Source organism: Copidosoma floridanum, unplaced genomic scaffold (genome assembly GCF_036245765.1).
Source record: "Copidosoma floridanum isolate Cflo_tuat_1 unplaced genomic scaffold, Cflo_Japanese_pri ptg000020l, whole genome shotgun sequence".
Lineage (NCBI taxonomy): Eukaryota > Metazoa > Arthropoda > Insecta > Hymenoptera > Encyrtidae > Copidosoma > Copidosoma floridanum.
This window is the reverse complement of record NW_028321897.1, coordinates 24,320,939-24,327,105: the sequence shown is the minus strand read 5'-3', so window position 1 is coordinate 24,327,105 and position 6,167 is coordinate 24,320,939. Positions and strand designations below refer to the sequence as shown.

Sequence of the window (6,167 nt, the reverse complement as noted above, 5' to 3'; positions counted from 1 at the left end):
AATTTAATAATACCCTGTATGAGTATAGTGTCACATGTGCTCAACCGGATCTTATTTTTAATCAGTACAGAGATATTCCATCTGAGCCAGCTGGAAATTGTTTGTTCTATTGTTTTTTAAAACTTTTAAATCTTACGATAACACCTATACAACTGAGACGGCAACTACAACAATCACTTTTTTTGCGTTTATGTTTGAATCCCAGAAGTGCAAATAAGATATTCTCTAGTGACCACGAGTACGGAGACATGGACTGCACATGTATATTTGCAAGATTATATGATACAAATATATGCATACATTATCACTTTATTGATGTAAATATTAATATGGAAAGACAAATCTTCGCTCATTTTAAAGTGAACGATTCTCCAAATTTTATCCATTTGCATCTAACAAACTTGCATTTCACACCATTAATTCCAGTTTCAAACATTAATTTACAATACAGAACTGATATTGAAGACATTGGTGAGCCTTCCGGTATTGTTTTGGACATTGACGTTGATTCGGAAATAGATAATAATGAAGTTGTTGCGAAATACATGAACTATGATCAACATGCACAAGCACATTTCAATTTTTTTAACACTTTTTTAAATAATACTTTTGGTCATTCTTGCGCAGTTTGCGATAGGCTTTGGTGGAAAAAAGATTTGAAATCATCATCCGCAGCACATGAAAATATTTTAAAAACAATTTTACCGGTAAATAATCACTTTTTTTTATTATACTCTCAAACAAATTTTTATATTCAATAATTATTTATATTTTAGTAGAATTTTGTTTGCGGCACTACTGTAGTGGCAATTTGTTCTACATGTAAAAAAAGTTTGGACGAAAAAAAATTCCATGATTATCCACATACAACGGATTTTCATATCCAGTCATTCCATCACATTTACCAGAGTTAAATCTTATTGAACAGTGACTTATTTCTCCAAGAATCCCTTTTATGCAAATAAGGAGACTCAGACATGTTCATGGCCAATTCGGTATTTATGGACAAATTATTAATGTTCCAATTGATGTTAAAACAACAGTCAATAAACTTCCAAGAAATATTCAAGATGACCATTATTTTTATGTACACATTAGGAAACAGTTAATACATAAATCGAGTTACGTTCATGGTCTTGTAAAAAAAAATAATATCAAGGGCTGGTAAATATATTTAGTGCAGACACCACTGTACTTATTTTATAATATTTCCATCGAAGAGGAAGCCTTAAATAATTATTTAGATGATGATGAAATTGATTATCATGAAGTTAGTGAACATGTTCGAAGGGAAGATAATCTGACAGCTCAACAACAAACTTTAATGTGGAATAAAGACAAAATGTTATACATTGCACCTGGCAAAAATAATGAGCCTATTAGTATTTCGTTTGATGAACACGCTGAAGAGCTTTCATTTCCAACCATTTATTGTGGACAGTTTAGAAATTACAAGGAAGGAGTTAATGTTACTTCATTTATGCAAGCCACCAGTGAACTTCAACGTACAGATCGTTGGGGTGCAGATCCACAACATCTTTTATATTTGGCTGTTAAAATTATGAGACAGCGAGTTCGAGATGCTGTTACTATAGCTTTCAAACATATTGGCCATGAAACTAATAATACAAAAGAGCAAATTCAATCGGACAATTATATAAACAGTTGTATCGAAGGTAACCTCGCTTTTCTTCGATGTATACCTAATTCTGCTTGGTATTGGGCTGATCGAAAAAAAGATCTTTTTGCGATTATTAGACAATTAGGTGCACCAACAACTTTCATGACTATGAGTGCAAATGGAGTTGGATGGAACAATTTATAGAAATTATTATATACATTAAAACATAATGAAACAGAAGTTTCTGATGAATTTTTGGCAAAGCTACATTACATCAGAAAAGCCAAACTAATCAATGACGATGCTAACACTTGATCAATATATTTTAATAAATTAGTAAATTGTTTAATGGACATTCTGAAAAATAAAACAAACAGTCCATTTGGAAAATACAAGGTGATAGATTATTTTAAAAGATTAGTATTTCAACATCGAGGTAGTTCTCATGCTCATATTCTTTTGTGGTTAGATAATTCACCTGCAAATTTATTAAAAAATGACGATAATGTTATCAATATGATTGATGAATTAGTTTCAGTAACAGCATTTGAAGCATCAGGAAATATTAAAGTTTAAACTCATAAGCACACTTTTACTTGTTATAAAAAAATGGATCCAAATAAAAAAGATAATTGTAGATTTGGAGCACCTTTCATGCCATCTAAAAAAACTGTGACATTGATATCAATAAAAGATACTGATTCCAATTTTTCAGAAGAAACTTTTAGTAATTGTAAGAAACATTACAGTCTCATTCGAACTAATTTACAAAATTTCGATTACGAAGATTCTGAACATTTTTATTCTCACAATGACATCATGTCTGACAAACATTATTATAACATTATCCGTGCTGGCATCACTCGACCAAAGTTGTTTTATCGTCAAACACCGTCGGAAAAACGGCACAATACATTCAATCCATTTGTTTTGCATCATTTAAAATCTAATATGGATTTTCAAATTATTCAAGATGAGTATTCTTGTGCGGCTTACGTTGTCGAGTACGTTAACAAACACAATCGAGGTACAACTAATTCACAACGACAAATTATTGAAATTATGGATGAAAATCCTGAGTTTGATATAGTTAAAATTACAAGAAAAATGAGTGTTGACGTTCTCAATTCTGTTGAAATGTCAGCACAAGAAGCTGCTTGGTACTTATTGCGCAAACCAATAGCCAAATCATCTTTAACAGTCGTTTATATACCTAATATTCACCCTACAGAACGTATGAGAATAAGAAAAACTATGAAAGAACTTAATGAAATGGATGACGATTGTGTTGATATTTGGAAAGAAAATGTGTTTGATAAATACGAAAAAAGACCTGACAGTCTAGAAGACATTACGTTGGCACAGTTTGTCGCTAAGTATTATTTGAATAATAAAGTAGAATACATTAAAAGACAAAAGCCTAGAGTAATTAGGTACCGCAACTACGATATGACTGACTTGAATGATTATGCACGAGAAATGGTACTGATACACATTCCTTTTAAAAGCGAAGAAAATGATGTGTTAGCTGAAAATAAGTTCATTCAAATATATCAAGATAATGACGATTTAATTTTAGAGCGCAAAAAAGAGTTTGAATCTAACTCGAATATACAGAAAACTATCGAAATTTGCAAGCAGTTGCATACAGAAAATGATGAAAACGCTGTTTAAGACGAAGATTTACAAAATCAAGCTAACATAATTTTTGAACCGGACCCGTATGAAAGATTGCTTTGTGATCCTGAAGGTGCTGTTAACACTGATTTGCAACGTGCATCTTTAAATAAACTTGGTGTCATAGCAAAAAAAAAAGAGAAAATTTAATGGATACTAAACAGTTTTACGATTTAATGAGATCTGCAAACAAAAAGCAACGAGAACTCTTAGATACCATTATTGATCATCTTCAGAATAAACATGAGTCACCTTTTCAAATATTTTTGACTGGTACTGCTGGGTGTGGTTAAACATTTGTTATAAAACTAATTATGAAATTATACAATAGGTTCACTGACACCGATGGTTATTGCAATGCTTACATAACCTGTGCTTCTACTGGTAAAGCTCCTGTAGCAATTGACGGTACAACCGCTCACACTGCTCTTAAAATTTCTCTTTCAAATCTATTACCATTATCATCAGAACTTTTACGATTATACAGATGTCTTTTTAAATACGTTAAAGTACTTATCATTCATGAAATAAGCATGGTCAGTGCAGAACTCTTGAATAAGATTGACACGCGTCTAAAACAAATTACTAGAAATCATTAAGATGATTTTGGAAATATTGACGTTATTTTTATTGGCGATTCACGTCAACTCCCACCAGGAAGATCAACGCCTATTTACAACTCAATTAATACTTGTCTGGTTGGGCCTTATTTGTGGCGAAAATTGAAATTTTACCATCTTACTCAAGTAATGAAGCAAGCTAATGAAACGTTTTCTTCTATAATAACAAAAATTGGCAATGGTGAAGTATTATCAAATATTGAACTTGATATTCTTGAATCAAGATTTTTCGCAAAAGCTGAAGTTCAAAGATTGTGCCCTGATGGAGTTCGTTTATATCTTAAAAATGTAGATGTTAATAGTTACAATAATGAAATTTTACAACAATCACCACGCAAAATTATTTCTACAGCTAATGATGTAATTGTTGGATCAAAAGATGCTCAACAGGAAAGTGCTTTTAGACAAAAAATACACAAAATATCAGTAATAGATACAGGTGCTTTACCTTACATTATTACTTTTGTTAAAGATAAGTATTATTTCATTACTTCAAACATTGATGTATCTGATGGCTTAGCCAACGGTGCTGTTGGTAAGTTAGTACATTTAGATTTTGATAAAGATAATATTGTTTGTCGAGTATGGTTACAATTTCCTGGTAACATTAAAATTGGTGAAAAAATCGGAAAAAAAAGCTGCTTCATTCGCTAAAAAAAAAAGATTAATAGATCGGCCGTACCAATCAATCTACGAACATCGAATATTTCTCTAACGAGAGACAATAAAGTTACTGTTACACGAAAACATTTTCCATTGATAGCAGCTTGTGCTATGACAATTCACAAATCACAAGGTGGAACGTTTAATCAAGTTGTTTATCAGTATGAAAAATTGCAATTAAAATTACTCGTTTACGTTGCCCTTTCTCGTGTCACAAGTCTTAAAGGCTTATATATTGTAACACCTGATAACGATTGGACTTAATTTAAATTTTATCATAACCGTCGACAAGCTGCTTCGAGAGTAAGTTTAGTACAAGAATTTAAAAGGCTCTCTTTAAATTTTCTAGAGACTAAAGCTCAAATGATTACCAATTTTATTTCTGGTAAAAGAAATATGTCTATATTGTGTTTTAATATTCAAAGTCTATGGAAACATTTACTTGATTTTAATGATACAGTCACTAGACAATGTGATGTCTTAATGTTGACTGAAACATGGATGGACAATAATCAACAAATCGACATACCACAATTTAACTGTATTATCCATTTTAAACGTGACAATGCACGGTCAGCGGGAGTTGCAATACATCATAATATTGATGATACAGTAAATATCGTTGGTCCAAATATAGATATGACTGTACAAAATACCCACGATTTTAATGTCCGAACAACAGATATTGCAAACATTTGTTCAGCCATATCTACAATGGAAAATGGCCAAAAAAAAGTGATAGTAGCCATATATGTTTCACCTATTAAAAAAATAGATGATATAATTGATACAATTCACAGAACACTACTGGAGTATACTGAAGGAGGTGCACAATTGCTTGGAAAAAATTTTGATAAACTTCTACTTATTTGAGCTCGCGATTTTAACATTAACTTTGCTGATAAAAACTCCGAGCCATTGACCAATTTCCTCTTCCAAAAATTCAACTTAACTATTAATAATGATCCTGAAAAACATACAACAAGGTATGGGACCACGATAAATGCTGTTTTTTCTCGATATCTGAATAAAATACAGTCCAAAACATACGTATCTTATTTTAGTTACCATAAATCACCAGATTGCTATCGTAGAATGTGATTAATTTTGATATTTTGTTATTTGTAATATAATTAAATATATGTATGTATTTACATAGTCGCAGTTTTTGTATTTTTTTATTATAGTAATAAAAATATTTTGCATTTAATTTCAACGTTTTATTTCTATCCCCCTTCCATAAAAATATGAGTTTTAAAATAAAACAAAAATCGTATCAATTGGATAGACAATTGCAACAAAATTACTGAGAAAAAATAAAATTTGGAAAAATTTTATTTACAGAAATAAAATGAAACATAAATACAATAAGACGAAAAAAAAGACATACAAAATGAAAAACAAAAAAAAAATTAAATAAACAAAAAAACAATGTCATAATGGAAATACAAAACAATTTTTTTTAACTCATGAAATGTAATTATATGAAATAAAAAAATAAATTAAAATGAAAAATGAAAAAAAAAAAATGATAGAATGAAGTAAAATATTAACAAATTAAAAGTAATATTTAAAAATAATGAAAT

General features: G+C 30.2%; 1 pseudogene; it reads left to right on the top strand.

Annotated features, from left to right (window-relative positions):
• The first annotated feature begins 561 nt into the window (after positions 1-561).
• LOC149374420 (uncharacterized) lies at positions 562-3,295 on the top strand (annotated as a pseudogene).
• Positions 3,296-6,167: the final 2,872 nt, after the last annotated feature.